The sequence below is a fragment of the Larus michahellis genome, chromosome 3 (assembly GCF_964199755.1).
Source record: "Larus michahellis chromosome 3, bLarMic1.1, whole genome shotgun sequence".
Lineage (NCBI taxonomy): Eukaryota > Metazoa > Chordata > Aves > Charadriiformes > Laridae > Larus > Larus michahellis.
In genome coordinates this window covers 37,282,848-37,302,181 of record NC_133898.1, presented here as the reverse complement: position 1 = coordinate 37,302,181, position 19,334 = coordinate 37,282,848, and the positions used below count along the sequence as shown (strand labels likewise).

Sequence of the window (19,334 nt, the reverse complement as noted above, 5' to 3'; positions counted from 1 at the left end):
GAGTGCACCCTCAGCAAGTTTGCTGATGACACCAAGCTGGGTGGGGTGGCTGACACACCGGAAGGCTGTGCCGCCATACAGAGAGACCTGGACAGGTTGGAGATCTGGGCAGAGAGAAACCTTATGAAGTTCAACAAGGGCAAGTGTAGGGTGCTGCACCTGGGAAGGAACAACCCCATGCACCAGTACAGGTTGGGTGCTGACCTGCTGGAGAGCAGCTCTGTGGAAAGAGACCTGGGAGTCCTGGTGGACAACAGGATGACCATGAGTCAGCAATGTGCCCTTGTGGCCAAGAAGGCCAATGGCATCCTGGGATGCATCAAGAAGAGCGTGGCCAGCAGGTCGAGGGAGGTCATCCTCCCCCTCTACTCTGCCTTGGTGAGGCCGCACCTGGAGTACTGTGTCCAGTTCTGGGCTCCCCGGTTCAAGAGGGACAGGGAACTGCTGGAAAGGGTGCAGCAGAGGGCTACAAAGATGACTGGGGGACTGGAACACCTCTCTTATGAGGAAAGGCTGAGGGATTTGGGTCTCTTCAGTCTGGAAAAAAGACGTCTGAGGGGTGACCTTATCAACACTTATAAATACTTAAAGGGTGGGTGTCAGGAGGATGGGGCCAGGCTCTTTTCAGTGGTGCCCGGGGACAGGACAAGAGGCAATGGGCACAAACTTGAACATAGGAAGTTCCGCCTAAACATGAGGAGGAACTTCTTTACCCTGAGGGTGGCAGAGCACTGGAACAGGCTGCCCAGAGGGGTGGTGGAGTCTCCAACTCTGGAGACATTCAAAACCCGCCTGGACATGTTCCTGTGTAACCTGCTCTAGGTGACCCTGCTCTGGCAGGGGGGTTGGACTAGATGATCTCCAGAGGTCCCTTCCAACCCTATGATTCTATGATTCTATGAAAAGACTGAATATGTAAGTAACCTCTTAACCCTGTGAGTGCTCTCTCCAAGAAGAGGAGTTAGACGTTGATTCAAGGCTCTGTGGAAAAGTTTATATTTCACTTAGTTTGTTAGGTTATCAAACTGATACTCTAAAAATAGAAATGCAACAAATGGTTAATAATAACAACACAGCAATGTCCTGCAGAGCCATTAAGCCTATAAACTCATTCCCCAAAGCGTATACACCTCTCGCCTTCTTTCCTGTTCTGCACAAGTGCCATCACATCAAACATGTTGTTTGTATTATGTAGCTGTGGAAATACGCTCCTTTCTGTTTTGACAATTCGATTACACACACGTTTACTCTGGGTGTAATTCTGAAGTCTCGTTCCAGCTCAGTTGCTTGGTTAAACTGCCGTGCTGCAGCAAGGGAGCGGGGGGAGCAGCTGAACTGCACAGCGCTGTGCAGCCTTGCTTTTCTCAGTGAACTCAATATGTGGGGCTCTACTCCACCCTCACGGGCGGCAGGAGTGCTAATCAATAGCAGCATCTTGTTGTGCTGCACACAACAGCATATGCTGTACTTTGACCTTTCCTTGCCTATGTAAATAAGGGTAGAGATATCCACCAGCTGATAATTCTTTTAGTGCCAGTTTTTAATCTGTTATATGTGTCTGGGGACAGTACTTGCTACTGAAGAAATGAAGATGGAAAAAATCTTCACCCACTATTTCAGCCTCTTGGTAGGTCTAACTCTACAGGTGTTTGACATTTAACACCTTGCAGCTGGCCTAGTCTAGGGTCAATACCATCTATCATTATTTCCTATCTACATGGGCTAGATTCAATGGAGGATTTTTGGGGGGGTTATTTTGTTTTGTTTTGTTTTTTGTTTCAGTTTTTAATTTTTGCTTTGACTTGTACTTGTACTGTAGAAGATGAACCTAAACCTTCAGTGCTGTCTCCAGTGCAGTCCACCTTCACTAGAGCTGTTGACTTAACAAGGAATGTATACACCACAAGATTTTAAAAATACCCTTTGCACAAGCTTAAACTATTTCTTGTATGAAAAGCACCAGTCACATATGAAAGACTCTGATTTCAGATTAATTGAAAGAAGAAGAAACACAAAAGCCTAAAGTTTTAGAATGGAAGGATGTTTATTTCAAGCTTTTCTAAAAGGCTTGGGTTCAGGGCAGTATGAAGGTTCAGCTTAAATTTGGATCTGAAAACCTGTGGTCAGTTCCAAATATTTCATTTAGATAAGTTCAGATGGGCTCTAGTATGCTTAACACACATTTGTCTGCATTTTAGCTAGCTAGTGAAGTAGTGCTGAAACAAATGCTGCAGATGGCTAGATATTTGGGGAATGGGACTAATATTTATGAAGATGGCCAGAGAGTGTCCATTTAATTTAAATACTTCAGCTTTAGAACACTGAAAGTCCCTGTGTTTTGATAGAGTGCTAGTTTATGTGTTTTGAAAGACACTGCTCTCCTGGTTAGGCTACATATTTTGCTTCATATCGGTACTATTTATCTGGAAACTGAAAGCAAATATCATCACTGTGGTCAGTGAGAACAAAGTTACCCTGTTTTGTAGTGTAATGATGGATGTCTTCAGAAGTTGGACTTATGGTGGGGTGGGTTTTCTTCAGGAGATGGCTCTTTCTCTCTGTCAGGAAAGAGGCTCCAAACTGTGAATGTGCTTTGTTTCGTTATCTAAAGTAGTATAGGGTGAATGGTGTTTCTGGTGCTTGAATCATTTGAATAAATGGGTAAGCCAGGTTCTCACACTATTAGCCTTAATAGTTTGACAGGAAAACACAGACCATGTCTTTCTTGAGAGCTTTGTCTGCACAAAAGGCAAAAAATGATAATTTGGGCCGGTCTTAGTTATTATAAAGCATTAGCAAAGGCTTGTGTACTATTAACGATAGGAAGAAAGAAAAGCTATTTCAAACAAGACTTAAAATGACCTCTCATTAAAAAAAGAAAAAAAAAAAAGAAAACAACCCCCTTTCTATTTCTCTACTCACTTTAATTTGGCATTTTTCATTTGACTCTTCCAAGCATGCTCTACCAACATAGAAAAAGATCTTCTTGATAAGAGGAAGAAATAGCATGGTGTCTTTCCAGTATTTGGTTCAAACACCCCAGATGAACAGCTTTAGTCACATGCCATTAGAATAACTAGCCTGAAGTGCTCTGTGGCTGCAGCTGAGCAGGAGCTGAGCACTCGAGGCAGAATCATGCAGTGCAAAGCACAGCACTTCTGGCAAAGCAAAATAAATCCCCAAGTCCCCAGTAAATATCGTTTGCATATATAGTTCACCACGGCTGGCTAACAGGAGGAATAAAACATGTGGAAGACAGTGCTTTTAGCTGAGGGTACACAGCTTGACTTAGATAATGAAGGGTGATGGTACAGTATCTGGAGCAATAAACACCATATTTTAATGAATAATTTTTTGAAATAACGGGACACAGAGTCATTATAAGGGTTATTTGTTTCCATTAGCAATCTGTTGTGTTTCTGACAATAACCTCGGCCTGGATTTGTTTATATCTTTATGCGAGGAGCTTTTAGAGGGGTTGCTATGGCTTGTGATTCCAATGCACCTGCAAAGTGGATGCTTGTTAGCACCCTTGCACCTGAATGGTGAAAAAGGAATAATCAGGAAGTCAATATATTGGAGGGAACAGATAGATTTTGTTTCTTTTAGCCCTCTATGGGTGACTGAGAGCTGTGTTAGCTTAGATAGAGTGGATATAAGGCGTTCTTCAGAGGCTCCCTGTAGTCTGTTACTTTATCTGTGGTCTAGAGCTTCTGCCCAGGTGAGAAAATCAGAAAGTTCAGTGGAAACTTATTGAAATATGGTGAGTAATTTTTGCCTTTTATTTGGACCAATTTAGAGATTTTTAACATTTTATTCAAGATTATCTTGGTGGGATTTGTTTTGTGATCTATGCGTGTTACGAAAAGGCTTACTGTTTGCTCCAGTTATTATAGAAAGTCTGGTCGTCTTTTTGAGATGCTATCACAGTTCTTTGCAGTTACTAAGCTTCACGATGTGTTTTAAAATGGGCATATGCTGTCTTTTTCCAGCTTTGGCCAGAAACTTTTGTTGTTGACTCAAGAAGGGGAATGTTTGAAAAAGGAATTAATGGTTATTGATAACTTCCTTCTTCTTAGTATACAGGTCTGCTTTTCCTGCAAGATCACCAATTTGGGGAGGGGGAAGAGAAGAGGTGCTGGCATAATCCATTGTCTGGGCTCAGAATGGGTTCTGATCTCTTTCAAGCAAAGAGGATGGTGTCCTTGCTCAATAAGGGCCTTATTTTTCCTGTTGTCTTTGTTCAAGTTGTTTCTGATATCGAGCTGAGCTGTTTTGCATGGAGTGGAAAGAAAGGGAAGATGCTCTTTGCCTTAAATTCATACTCGCGGGCAAGGTGAGCACTTATAGATGGCATGTGAGTTTAATATCCCCTGCACGCAGATCCTTGCAAGTTGAAACACAGAGTGTGTGTGAAGAAGAAACAGCAGAAGATTGAAGAAATAGTTTTTTGCTCAGCCCAGCAAAATACAAAGCCACATCTATTTGCAGAATGGGAACTTTGTTATTTTACACATTTCTTCTCAAGGCTTACACAAACTGAAAACCCGGAGGACTGAGCATTAAGAGGGCTGGTAGCTAAAGCTTTTCCCTCTGTGCCTGGAGAGGAGCTCGTGAGTTTTTCCTTTGTCTTTTGGGATGGGGTGCTGGGGAAAAGGACAAGTGAGGTGTGGAATTGGGTTTTTTTGTTATTGAAGGGCAATCTATTCTTTTTCTCCTTGCAGACCTGCTAGTTCTCAATCCATCCTGAGCCCAGAGATGATAATAGAGAGCTTTCACATGCAAATATGTCAATTTATTTCCACAATAGCAAACCACTGAGGGCTGAAAGGGAAGCCACTGTAATGCTGAGAGTTACATTGTTCCAAAACCACTCTGCTCCTCAAATTCAGGAGAGGAAGTCTAATCAAAGGCCATTCAGATCTCAAAACCACAGGACTTGACTTCCTCATCTTCTTGATGCTTCTCATCTTTCTCAAATCTTCCTTTGCAGCAAAATCACTTATGTCCTTACCTGCTCAGCTCCATCTGACCATATTACACCGAACTGCCTGGAGGAGCTGAGAGTCTTTCTTCTGTGGCCTGAGAAATGCCTTTAACCTCCTCACTCTGTGGTGTCCTTGGAGCAAAGAGAAATGGAGAGCAGGGGCATGCATTTAGCTATGTGGCTTCTTCGTGTCTCTGGCCACAGGGAAATACATGTTTAAGAAGGAATGTAGGCTCCAGAACTAAATGCTTTACTTTAAGATTTTGTGAACTAAATGTAGCCCTTTCCCCACTCATACATAAATAGAAATGGATGAATGTACTAAAACGTTCTACACAAGTACACTAGGATAATAAAATGTTTGGATCCTTTCCTGAAAATAATACCTTTCCTTAATGGGCTTGCAAATATAAGTTAGGGAACCAAAGGACCTGTGTTATACTACTCAGTTTGAAACACTCAGGCAACTTGAAATGAAATTAAGATTTTTCATGATGCAGTGAAAACTCAACTTGTAGAAGTCTTGCTCAACTCTGGAAGCAGACTGGCAGCATGTTTGTGGCACCCAAGATAGAGAGTCCTGCCTGCAAGTGTAGAAGCATTTCTAAGACTGAGATGGCTTGAGCCAAGTCAGTGGGGAGGGTTCGTGCTTTTGTGTCAGTGATTAGCAGGGCTGGAGCAGACCTGTGTACATCTTCCCCTGGAAGAATTTGGAGAACCTTAAAAAAAGCTTCTGGGGGTCCACCTTCTGTCCAGTGCTGCAATGCAAGCCCTAAAGCAGCCAGCTCTTAATGCCCTCAGGGGGACTGTTATTTGTGTGTTTCAAGAAGCTTTGTATATGTGGGGGAAAAACCCTTAACCATTGTAACTTTAGAGTTAAGGAAGACACAAGGAAGGATGCTGTCTTTACTGTGACTCTGAAGCCAGTTAAATGTTCTCAAGGTAGCCTAGACAGTAATAAGCAAAATACAATGCCAGACTTGTTTTTCCAAAATGTAGGTGATCTCTGTAGGATTTTACAGCAATATCTGTGTGTATTCATTCTGCCTGTGCCTTGAACACGTCTTTCTGGATGCACCTTGAAGCTGAGGTCTGCAGCTTCCCTCTGGGAGGTTTGGTTAACATGTCACAACAAACACACAAGAGGGCCCATGTGGATTTCAGCTGTGGCCTTTTCTTAATGCATTTTAAAGCAAATACAAAGCTTTCAAAGCCTGGAGTTAAGCCCTCTGGGACTTCTTTTTCAACAAGTGTGATATGTGAGCATGCAAACCTCTCAGTCAAATTGGCAAGTCCCTCTGGGGTATGTGCACTGGAGAATTGTAGGAAGGGGGAAAAGTAGCTTTAGGCTACCTTTCCTTCTTCCTAGTCAACCTTTCCAGAGTCCAAGTAGCTATAGAAACCAGGAAGCTGCCTGGTTGTGTCAGATCTTGGCAAGCAGGAGTATGACTCATGATTTTTTTAAAAGGCAGCTGATGAACAGGGATGAATTCCAACAGTGGGTAAAATATCACCTTTATTCATACAGGAATAGCCTTATTGCCATCAGTGAATCTCCTCTTTCTTCCTACCTGTGGAGTTTTTTTCTATGAGAGAGAAAAATCAAAGTGGTTTAGATGGCTTCCTAGTGGCCAGCCTTAAGTTTCCAATCATCCATCATGTGGTCATGTTTTCCTTTATTACAAATATTTATCTGCAAGTTTCTTTATATTAAAAGTTTTGAGTTGAACAGCCTTCTTCTATGCAGATCACAGTGTACGTATAATCCATATATAAGAAATCTCTGGTATAAGTAGTTGGTAACTGTTCCTCATAAAAGTAATTACTGTTTCTGAAAAATCTAAAACCCCTTTAAGTCACAAACTTTCAAATCCAAACTTTCAGGCCATTTCCCTCTTCTTGCCTTGTGATCTGCAAAATGGCTGTAGCTTCTTTGTTATATCTATAAGGGAATCAGTAGTTGTTTGCTTACATTACATTTGGACTCAGGCAAACTTACCTGGGTGCTTGACAGCATCCTTTACTTCTGGAGGATTTCTTCTGTCATAGCTGGTGTTGATTGTGGAATTTCTACAAGCTCATTTTTTTAATTAAAAAAGTGGGTTGTTTAAAAAAAAAAAAATTTGATTTGGTGCCAGTTAATTACCAGGAAATGGAGCAGCATGTGCTTCCTGCCACAATTCATTAGTCTGGCTGTTTCTTAGCTCATATAAGCCTGTATTCTAATTACATGGAGACAGTTTCTGCCATAAAGCATTAGCTTCCAATGACCAAGGCATATATGCAGTTCCACAGATTTTGTATGCTGGATCACCTGAAGACCTGTTAAATTGTCTTGTTCCATCTTCCTGGTTGGCATTGCTTTTCTTGCCTTTAAGAATTCTGTCTGGCCCCTGCATTTAACTGATTAAAGAAGGGGAAAGAGAACCTTTTGCTGTTTCTGTGGGGAGAGATGCATCTTAATTTGTGGGCCATGACCTTGCAGATATGTAACACATGGGCAGTTAAGCAGCACTGAAAACACTGTAATAATCGTAGAGTAAAGAAAATAAAATATCCCATATAGAATTTGGGAGAGACAAAACTTTCCAAGTATGACAGATGAACTGTGGTAGTGTTTCAGTCAAACATATTGCTGCTATGTTTGATCTATTATTTTTTTTTTTGAGCTAAGAGATTAGGGAAAAAAATCTTTATTTTTGGTTCTGAGAAAGGTGACAAATGTTGCTATGGGGAATGTTCTAGAGGCTCTGCTACTGACTTTGTTTTTGTTTGGGTGGTGTCTTTTTCACCTGTGCAACTTGCTGTGCAAAGAGACTAGGAGCTGAGGCAGACCAGACCCTTGAGTCCCAGGAACTTAGCTGGTCAGTAGTTTCCTGAGGGACCAGTGCATAGAGGAGACTTCTGGAGCTGCCTTTATAGAGGTGAGGCTTGCAGTTTTCAGCCTCGCTTCAAAGCAATCTGTATTTCACTGTCTGTTTCTCTCTTTACCTCCCTTTTTGACCTGCAATCACTTTACAGTGAATACCTCTTCAGGTCAATACTTAAAGTATTCAACATCTAGGCAGCCAAAATCAGTCAATTTGTTTATTAGAATTATATACCTTAAAGGCCTTACAGGGTAACATTTATCAATTTTTTGGAAATACATTTACAAAAGTTGCACCAATTCCTTTCCCTTGGCGAAAAGTCTGTCACGTCCTTGCATTTCCTCAAGGAAACTGGAGGCTGCAGACAGCAGGACCTAACCCCGTGGGTGAGTGGATACTAGAGGTGGGTCAGCAGCCAGCCTGGTGGGACATGCAAGGAATGTCAGTGATGGCAGCAGAGATTTGAAGCCTGGGACATGTATGAGGAACTTCCTAATTCTGTGTTTGCGCTGTAACTTCACCCTGGTGGGTATGGCTTGGCGGAGGAAGAATGCATAGGTTGATTTAAACTTGGTGTAATTAGTGTACGCACTAGTTACATTTCATTCTTCCCCTGTGGCACATTGGTAACAGGCTACTGTGAAAGATGGCAAAAGTGCATTGTGCAGCCAGGCATGACAGCAGGCTGTGGATGCTTCCTGCTGGTGAGCTTCTTGAAGAGTCCATGTTCTCAGGCTTAGGCCAATGCAGGACCTCTCAATTTAGGTCTTACAAGTGAAAGAGACAGATACTGTTTCTATGAGGAGCAGAGGGGAAACATTAAGGAGAACAGCCTGTGGCTGTAATTTATACTTCCAGAATGACCCAACTGAGCAATGTGTCTGATCTGAGCCACAAAAAGTCCTTTTAGCTTCCATTAAAGTAATCTAGCTGTGCAATATACCTTAGACTGTCACGAGAGGCTTAAGTGTTGATACTCAACATATAACTTATGTTTAGAAGTAATTACTAGATGTAAGCTGCGTGTTTGCTGAAATGGGATATGAAGCGAGGTAAGAGCATTAACTTGTGTTTACCAATGGAAGTGGCCTCTCTTGAGAGCAGTCTGTAACTCCAGATGCTTGACATACATCTTGCTAGGATTGTCATTTTAAATTTCTAAATAGATATTTCACCAGACCACTATAGTGAGCATCTTTACTTTTGTCAGGAATCTCAAAATGTTTGAGGTGCAATTTTAATTATGTTCAATATATTTCCTAAGAGGGTGCCTAGTCAGGAGGTGAAGACTTTGGCCAGAGATGTAGAAAACCAAAACCATATTTCTGAAAAGCCACTGTTGTTTGATTTTTTTCTGTTTGGGTTTGTTTGTTTGTGTGTTTTCCCCTCCCTTTTCATGGCATATCACTTACAGCACCATTCATCAAAGCATTTAATCATGTGCAGTTCAGTAAAGCAGCATCCAGTTCAGTGAAGCTGTTTTCTTAATGTGGGATTTAGTTTTGATTCCCTCTGTTTCCCAATTGTGAAACAAGGATAGTAGAACTTCTTTTCTGTGGTTTTTTTTGTGTGTCTTTCTCTGAGAACTTATAGGGTGTATGGGTGAACTTGTGGGTGTATGTCTTTGCTGCAGAGGGTCACTGAGCTAACAGCAGTTGTAGTTAGTTATTATTCATTAAGCTGCAAACTAGGGGAAAAAACAACAGCACCAGAAGGATACCATGTTTTCATGTCTCACGTTATTTCCTATGTTTCCTAAGGAACTGGCATCTGGAGGCATGTCCTTAAGTGTGATTTCCTACCTTTTAAAAACAAATAAACAAATGAAATGCAGTTGCTATCCATGGCTATAGAAGAGGAAAATCTGAAGCAGGGGCTGGTGCGTTGGCTCAAGGAGCAGAAAGCAGAAGTCAAAACAAAATTCACTTTGATTTATTTTTTAAGATCTCACAGTCTTTACCTCCCTTACAATCATAACACTAATTTAAAGAGTCATGAGTCTTAGGGTCTGGGGGACTGATTATAATAAAAACAAAATTAAATTCAGTTTAAGGACCCCAAAGGTAAATAAGCAAACAAAGTTAGAAAGAATTAAGTTTTGCTTCTTGATAGGGGTTGAATTATTCTAGTTTTTTCCCCCCTCTTGTTTCACCTTTCAATTAATCGTTACTGCCTGGTCCTGAGTGCAGGGCTTGGCTTGATAACCATCCTCTGAGCTGCCATCATTATTATTATTTATCAGATAAACAAGCCATGTAGTGTTTTGGGAGGCAGAAAGGAATTATCTGTGTAAATATAAGACCCAATGACTAACCTATTTCTGCCAATGTGAACACATTTTTTTCCCCACCTGACAAACTGGGGGGAAGCAGAACCAGAATAAAAATGCAGCAAGCTAACTCTCATATCAGCTTCTGTCTCTGAATCTACTTTGAATCTGGGCAAAACCCTATTGGAAGAACTGACTGCCCCAATTATGGGAAATGCATGCAGCAGCATCAAGGGTAGGAAAGCCTGTCTGCAGCTAGCTGAGCAGTCTCAGCTGATTCCGTTCTTGGTCTGCTTCAAATGCCACTACTCTGTAGAGCTGTTGGCCACAATGGCAATCTGCCCTGCCTGTACTTCTGACAGCTGGTAGAGCATTTCAGGAAAGGAAGTGGAATAGGGTTAAAGTTTCTTTCATTGCCTTTCTCCTAGAATGAGTGTCTGTACATAAAAATTTATTTTAAAATGGATGTTTGGGGACATCATTTTTTTTGTTGTGGTGTTGCTTGTTTGTTTTCTACCAATGCAGAGTGACCCATGCTGCGGCTTATTGCATGCCGGGTACTCTTATTCTGGGCACACTAGTTCCAAAGAAAAGCTGAAGTTGGTGCAATAAACAAAAGCAGCCCTTATAGATCACCTGTTCTCAGCAGTCTCTGTTTATCCCAGAGAATTTTCTTTGACATGTTCTCATTGATGTCGTATTTCACCTCTTGAATGTCTGTAATGAGGATCTCCCGGTCATTTACCTGGAGAATACAATCAACTGCTGTCTTAATTCTGACTGTTAAGAGCCTTTACATGATATGTGGGCTGATCTGTACCTTTCTTCATTTCTGGCCATTTCTTTCTGTCCTGCTATCTTCTGAGACCATGAATTAATTTACTTCCTTCATCTATTCTTTTTTTTAAACGTATCAGACTGTAACTGTATTTCCTGTTGGCTTATTGTTAACTCTTTCACTTGCTCATTGTGTGGCTTATGCTCTGTTTCTTATAGCACTTTATGGTTGTCTTTGGTCTTTATTTCTTTCCAGTCACTACCTTTTTCCTAAGTTTAGAAGAAAATATAGAGGTGTTCAGTTCTGAAGGCTCAGTTGCACTGTGGCTGTATAGATTGGCATTTTTATCTCCCTGCTTTTCTGGATGTTCTTCTTTTTTTTGTGCATCTGAGAATAATCTAGGAGTATACAGCCGTTAGTCCAAATCTGCTGTCAGCTATGTCAAGAAAACAAAGATGAGTGAATGAAAGAAAACCACTTGAAGCCTCTGGGGTTGCCTTTACTTTTATTCTGAAGGTTTTTTAAAAGAGAAGAAATAAAGCAGAGATCTGAAGGGTAGACCAGGAAGGCAGTGTTAAATCAGAGAAGGAAATACAGGCTTAGAGTGATGTGATGTTCTGTTAAAGGTCCCAGCAGTGGCTAGTGGTTTTCTTGGAGAAAGCTGGCTAGATTTGGCTAAAGCACTGACAGATTGATCTATTCCATTCATAATATTTCTGCAGTACTTAAGAGAATTGTATCTAATATCTTTAGTCCTTCAGTGATAATTCAAGTAGAGAGAAGCAAAAGCCCTAAAAATCAGTCAAATGTACTTAATATCACTGAGTTAAGAATCCACTGAATATTTGTGTGTTACAGCAGCATAATGCTATGAAATAAAAGGTAGTTTACGTAGATCGGGTTAGACAAGAGGAGTAGGGCCAGATGTCATTCCTTTGGGGATCACACCAATGGAAAGGAAACAAGGAGATCCTTCGACATCAGCAGAATTGCTCTGAATTTTTGCCAACATGTCATGCCCACTTCATGGCAAAAAGCTGATGTGCAAGTACCCTGTGGGATCCTTAGCAGAGTGCTGGGTAGGGATGCCCTTTTGGCATGAGTTGGATTTCTAATGTTGGAAGAGCAGAGGTCTAATGCACAGTCAACTTCAGCATGCTGACCCAACTGAACAGTTGACCCACCTGATTTTAAGCAGGCAAGTAATTTTGACAGATATATCGGTTTAGGAGGCAATCCTTTCATGAACCTCCCAGGCTTTCTGTTACTGCTTCCCTAGTTCAGCTAATGGGAACTATCCTCAAGTTCTCCCGTGGAAGGTCAGGCAGGTTAAATTACTCCTCATTTGCCTCTGGAGCAAACCCACATGATTTTAATAGGACTGTCTAGCTGTGTGCACAGTAAAAAAATTCAATGTGCCTGGGAAAGTTTGCAGGCACTGAATTCAGCTGGCAGGGAATGACTTTTCAGCCACACTAACATCTGCCTTTACACCCCTGCATGGGCAGTATGCTGAGGCTGCATGTTGGGATTGATCCATCAGATGCTGTATGGGCTGAGCAAAACTTGGGCTCCATATGTGAAAGAGCTAGTTGGCGTCGGCCAGCAGTGTGTAAGGGACTGTTCTCGCAGATTACTAATGGATGATATAACTGCATTCTCCTGCCTGGAAACATCAGCCAGATTGTGGAGTTTCTTGCTATAGATGCACCCTTATGTGTTATAGCTCTGAGGCTATAATTCAGGGAACTATTTCTATTTAGTATGGCACTTAAACAAATGCTTAGCCATGTTCGCATGCTAAACTCCTACTAAGCCCATGAACTTTGAATGAGACTCTTATTAATAATTCCGTGACTGTAATGTAAAGTTGGTTTAGTCAGGATTCTCTCTAACATGTGCACATCACAATGAAAATGATTGAAGCAGGACCTCTGGGCACAGTTGGTCTTAGGCTTTTGACCACTTGGAATTGCTTTCAAAACGGGTTATTTGCCATTAGTGTCACCTCTTCTCTCATCCTTCCTTACCCCACTTTACTTTTCCTTTTGTCTTGTTCAGTGCTTTCAGCTTTGGAATAGGGTGCCAGGACTAATTAGAAACACGTCAGCAAGTAATTTACCTGGCATCCAGAGCTCTTTCATGCCCACTTTGAAGAAGCTCACTGGCCAGGAATAGCTGCTGCCACTGCAAGGTCGCAACACTAATCAGTTGCTATATGAAGGGGAAGACAGTAACTCCTGTAAATAAAAAAGCATTCAAGATGAGTGTGTTTATTACTTCAATTATTCTGATCCCCAGGCACATTTCACATTATTCTGTTGAACTCTTCTATTTTTTTGTATATTTTAGAAATGGAAATTATTTTTTAAGTCACCCAGGCTATCCCTAGGGACCAGCTTAAGGTTATTCCCTGGAACATTCTTAAATCCTGTCCACTCTTGTTTGGAGAGATTCAGACTCCCAAAGAGAGCTAAAGCATGGCTGTATATTTCAATAATAATTATAGGAATTGCTACACAAAAGTTTCATTCATATGTTTATCTAGTTAGACTGCTGGTGCCTTTGGATGGGGAGCCTGTTGTGATGGTTAAATAAATAAAGCTGTCGTGTCTGTGATACGAATGATCAAGTGATACGAGTTGTTCAGTCTGCAGCTTCCCTGCTGGCAGTGGGAATGCATGAGTCAGCTGATGACCAATTCAGCAGTTTTCTACGGAAGGGTTGTTTGCTGCTGGAAACTGTCACGATGTTAGTGGGCTCCTTTCAGTAAAGTTTCCTGAACAAATGAATGCTTTACTGGAACTGCCACTAGTGCGACATGAAAGATGAAAAAGCAAAGGGAAGTGTGGATGGGGGAGCAGGGTAAGGAAAAGAAGAAACAGAACAGATGTGTGTTGAGCTTGTTTCAAATTCTGTACTTTCTCAAAGATTAGACTTATTTATGCCTGTCTGATCAATTTGGCCCCATACTTAAAATTAATTTTGAACCTTTTTCAAAAAAAATCTAAAGGTCCTAGTCACTTGAAATAACCCCAAAATAAAGACACTATGATTCTAATTTTATGTCCTAGATTTTATGAAATAGGTATTTGCAGAAACAGCCAAACACACTTGCATCAAACTGGACCAAGGATCCAGACTTCCTCACTTGAACTATTCAGGGGACAGTAGTCTTCAAAATGTCAATAGTGACTTGTGTCACATCATTAGAATATATTCTCTTCTGACTGATCAATAAAATTTACTTCTTAAATGCCCTTAATATCTCATTCACATGCACTTGAACTTAGATTGAGGACTATGGCATGTACTCTTTGTCAGATCAAATAAAAGGATTTGTTTAGTGTGAAAGATGAAATTGCCAGCATAACACACAGTCCTATTAGTGAAAGAAAATAGTCTATTGCTTCAAAACTTCATATTCTACTACCACAGTGTATTAAGAGACTGGTTTTATAGCTCTTTTCCAGCTGCATTTTGCATCCCTTCATCCAGGTACAACTAGAAGTGCAACTGTTTTGTCACTTGTTGGTGTCACCATTACAGCTCTGTAAGGAGAACATCGTTACACTGCTACTGTATGTGTAGATATTGTATGTATCTGTACATCATAGGACTAAAATGCAGATCATGCCGTTTGAACTCCACCTACTGATGTTAATGTGTTTTTAATACCGTGCAACTTGCCTTGTTATTCAGATTCACTCTTGATAGTTTAATGATACAGTAGCAGCTATTTTTAAGGGGGGAAAAAAAAATAAAGCCAGCCCTTGGATGTGTGATTTCTCTCTACCGGTGTCGTGATCATTAGTTTTTTTACACCCTTAAAGAACTGCCATTAGTCACATCTTAAAAAAAATAATCTCCTGAGGCAGTAGCCAGCTCAAGAGGGTGGTAAATACCATGTGGTGGTTTATTGCACAGGGTCAGCAGTTCAAGTCCACCCCAGCTCATTGTCTAAACACATCAAAGAAAATGGAGTGCGTCCTCTCTGCCAGCTACCTCATAAAATATGCATCTACCTCACCATAGCTGCTAATTGTCTCCCCTGGTTGTCAAACTCAGTAGAGAGGCCGAGAGGTGAGGGAGACTATGAAAAATGAATTATTCTCCCTTGCTAGTAACAATCCCATTAAGGCATGTTAGCCTGGAATTAGGTGTATGTAGGGAAGTGAAAGCGTGCACCATTGTTGCCTTTTCATCAACAGCCAATATTGATCTCTTGATTTGTCTGACTAGTTTGCATATAGGAGTGCTGTGTTAAATAGCTATATTTATTTTCCTCTGGAAGAGAACTAGTTAATGGGAATAACTGAATGGTCGTGCATCAAGGTCAAGTAAAAATTGTGTGTGTCTGTACATATGACTGAGCAGTGGGGCAGGTCCTGGAGTCTTGCGGTCAGTGTGGGTGAGGAGACCACACAGACAAATATTCAGGTTAACAGCGTGAGGTCTCGGCATTCTACCCTGCAGCTCATGAAAGCAATGCTCCCCTAATTACTCCGATTTCAGACCAGACAAATGGGTTTCATCCTATTACAGCAAAACTAACTATTTGTGAACAGTTTGTGGTGGGTAAACTTTGGTTGTTTTGGTTGGTGATAAGAATGAAACAGAATGGCCATATCGGTCAAACAAAAGATTCATCTACTCATTACTCTGTTTTTAGCTGTAGCGAAGCAGCTGTAGCTGGTTGTAGCTGTACAAGGTGGTCATGAATGAGCAAGAACAGGGTGAACATATTTAACACTTCTTATTCCCTTTACTTTACAAACCTCTGATTACTTTCAGAACATGAATCCCATTTTTCTGTGCATTTCCTAATCTGAAATGATTTCTTTTTTGAACAGTTCCCCTCTATTTGACACACATAAAAATCTAGCATCCATTTCAGCTTCCTTTGTCCGGGAATTCCACAGATCTGCTACCTGTAATGAGCCGTGTCTTTCTTTGCTTCGAATGTGCATCTTAGGATCTTTGTTTGATGCCTGTTAGTTCTTGTGGTAGAAGAGGCAAGGAGCACTCCGCCTTAATACACCTTAATACACTTCATGTCACCTCTGATTTATGTGTTATATCCCTCCCAGTCCATCTTTTCTTCCAAACTGACAGTCCTTAGAGAGACGTTTTGATGGTGGTAAGCAAATCTCAGGTCCTGTTTGATTCCTCTGTCTCATGCACTCTTTACTGCTGCACCTCAACTGTGCTCATCTGCGCCTCTGTAGAGAGTAGGTCTCTGCATCCTGTGAGAGTAGGTGAGATAGTTTGAAGCACGTGTGTCAAATACAAAGTCTTGACTATTGCATCACCACTGAGGGTTAAAACTATTGAATATCTACTAAGCACTCTTTATTGAATGCTTTCCTCCCAGGGTGCATGGGTTATTCTGTTAATATGCCAGACAGGCTAGGATTTTTTCCTAACAGGACCTCTGCATTCATTTCCATTATCAAATAGATGCAGGCACAGGTTTGGAAGGCAGAGTCTTCAGCTCCTGATGTGACTGCTAAGCTAAGCAGAAGTGAGCTGACACTGAGATTCCCGAGCTTTCAGTCACAGGCAGGTTTTGTGGCGTGGCACCAGGGGAAGCAATGAGAAGAATGCAAAAGGTTTGGAGGCACAGGAGGCAGTCAAGGTGCCTGCCTACTTCACTGTGAAATGGCCCAGGTGCAGCCATCTCTTTGGCAGGACGTTTGCAAACATGAACAGCCTTTCTTTTGAATGATGAAGAAAAGCAGGGGAGTAGGAGTCGAGATTCCTCATTTCTTCTGTGACTTTTGCCATTGTATTGAGTAACTTGGGACAGCTCACTTTTGTTCTCTCTGTACCTATTTTTTTTGTCTAGTTGATGCATATTTATAAACATTGTACAGAGCTTTTAAATCAGTTTAGTGATGGGCAGGCAGAAAACCGCGGGTACCAGATTGTTAAGGAAAATGAGAAAATTGATTTGTTTGGTGTAGAGCACCTATATATGCGGTGTCCTATCCTTGGTATTTTGTGGCTGTTATATAGGTTTTCTTTGTCTTAAATAGAAAGAAATAACAGGTAATGTCAGACTGGAAAAGTTTTTGTCTATTGCAATGAAACAAAAATTGCTGGTTATTCCCTCTTCAGACATAAGGACTTCATGGGCTAGGCCCAGGTGCAGAAAGACAAGGATGGTTCAGCTCAACATAGTTTGCATCCTGACAGTTTGTGAATTTACTTTTATGATGTGAAAAAAAATAGGAGAAGGAAACAGAAGTGAACCATCAGAACTCTGTTTAAACGAAGCAAGAAATGAGTTACAGGAATCAACATCTAATGTAAAATATCTGCAGCTTATTCTGAATTGACATTTTGAAGGGTGACTTTCTGGATAAAACTATTACAGTGATCCTTTGGGAAACTGGAGGTTTGGAAAGTTGTCAGGATTCAAGCTTTAAGAATGGAGAGGAAAATGCCCAGGATGTGGTATACAGGCTTCAGCATGTCCCACTTCTGTCCTCCCTCAAAGTGAAGGAAAGGGTCTTCGGGGGAGCTATATCCCACCAGCCTAAAGACATCCTACCCAGAAGTAGCTTTCCTGTTGTTATTGGGGGGTGGGAATGAACTGGTAAAAAAACCCAAACAAATTAATTCTCTGCAGTTTATCCCAGGGGAAAGATTAGGTGCCATGTAGCTTTCCATCTTTATTTTGAGCTGAAGCAAAGTAATCAGCCTTTTAATTTAAATACGAAATGCCAAATCTGTGCTTGCTGAAGGAAGAAGCAAGCTCTGGCACTACTGTTTGAATTCATAATAATGCTTCACCTTATGTTATTTGGCTCCCAGCCACTCACCAGGACTTCCTATGCTGCAGTCTGGTGCTGTTCTAGCCAGAAAAGGTGATTTCCTCCACAGACCTTTAGATGCAAATTGAAGAGAGAAACTTAAAAATTCTTTGAATAGCATTAGGTTTGGAGAGGCATCTCTAATTCTTGCCAGGCATCATCAAAAAGGTGGGTGGAAACACCTCTTTATGACTCGTTTTAATTCAAGTTGAGTCGAGGAAGAAACTGCCCCCAGTCTCTCTTTCCCAACCTAGAATTGAGCAGCACAGCAAGTCAAACTTAATGAGGCTCCTGCACCCTCTGCCAACTGGCAACAGACCCAGGAGCAGACTTACGCAATTAGTAAGGTTTCTTCTGACTCATCTTCTCAGCTCTTGTACCTGGCACCTGGTGTCTCTGATTTTGCATATTATTGCAGCCACAAGTCCAGGATCCATCTGCTGAACTGGACAGGCTGAGGAGTAGCTGTGGCTTGTTCACTCCCAGAGAAGTCACTCAATGTCTTGTGTGAAAGTCAGTCAGTGAAAAGTTAAACTTTTCCCTCTTTGTTGGGAGTAGTGGTGCTACTTGGCATATTTTATTCTGTGGGTGTTCAAATGATTGGGCAGGTGTTGAGTTCCACAGGATTGTGAGGTCCCACAGAACAGTAGGCATATCTTCATTTTCTTTATTGTCTTGTGGCAACAGCAAACCCAAGTCCTTGTTGTGGAGCGCACGGAACTGTCAGAGGGATATTTAGGTGTTATCTGCTGGTCTCTGGGTGCACGGTTGAATGTTAATGCCATCACTGAACAAGTCTATTGTAAGCCTAAAACTGCAATGGTCTGAGACAACAATGATGTAGAACCACCCAGTCTGCATAATTCACAGCACTAGAGGAATCCCCAGTGTCTTGTCAAGGATTTAGACCATTTTAGGGAGTGTGTCCTACTTAATGGTGCTACTTCGAGTTATGCTGGTTGGGTGTTTTGCCAGAAAATTGGAGGCAAAGCTTGAAAGCAGTAAGATTTGTGTACGTTTCCCATCTGTTGCTGTGCATCCAGTTTCTGTGGTTGCATAGTTAGGTGGGGTTACCCTGTGCATACAAAAACTTGGCAACTACATGCCCTGTTGTGGCAACTGAGCTGGTAAATCCTGGGACACTTGAAACACTAGAAATGCACATAGTAGAGAAACTTCATCCCTCAGAACACCATGCACAGTGTGCTGATGATGGTGGGCAGTTTCCAGGCATGATGACTATGCAGGTTAATAGATTAGAAAGTAAAACAATCTCCTGAAGATATTGTTATGAATTAGAGGGTATGCCTGGAAAATTCTAGTTTATTTTCATCCAATTTCTCTTCATTAGAATGAACAGTTCTTCTGTGATTTGCACTAAATTATGGCTTTACTTGGATCCAGCAGCAATCCTCAGAAGTTTTCTTTAGTTGGCTTTCTATACCAAATATCTATGTTCTTTGTGTCATTTGCACAAGTGTATTGCCTAAGGCTAAATTACCTTGCCTGGAAGGGATTTGTAAGAGATGGGAAATAGAGAATGCAAAAAAAGCCTTGAATAGGGGAATGAGGCAGGGAGAGTAAAATGAAAGGGCTGTCAAAATTGTTTGCT

General features: G+C 41.3%; 1 long non-coding RNA gene across 2 annotated transcripts in view; it reads left to right on the top strand.

The window, feature by feature from the left end:
• The first annotated feature begins 3,627 nt into the window (after positions 1–3,627).
• The window catches only part of LOC141740037 (uncharacterized), a 67,271-nt gene continuing 51,564 nt past the window's right edge, over positions 3,628–19,334 (top strand). For both annotated transcript variants that reach the window (XR_012585865.1, XR_012585864.1), the window contains exon 1: positions 3,628–3,763. This is a non-coding gene — a long non-coding RNA (uncharacterized LOC141740037). The remainder of the gene's footprint in view (positions 3,764–19,334) is intronic.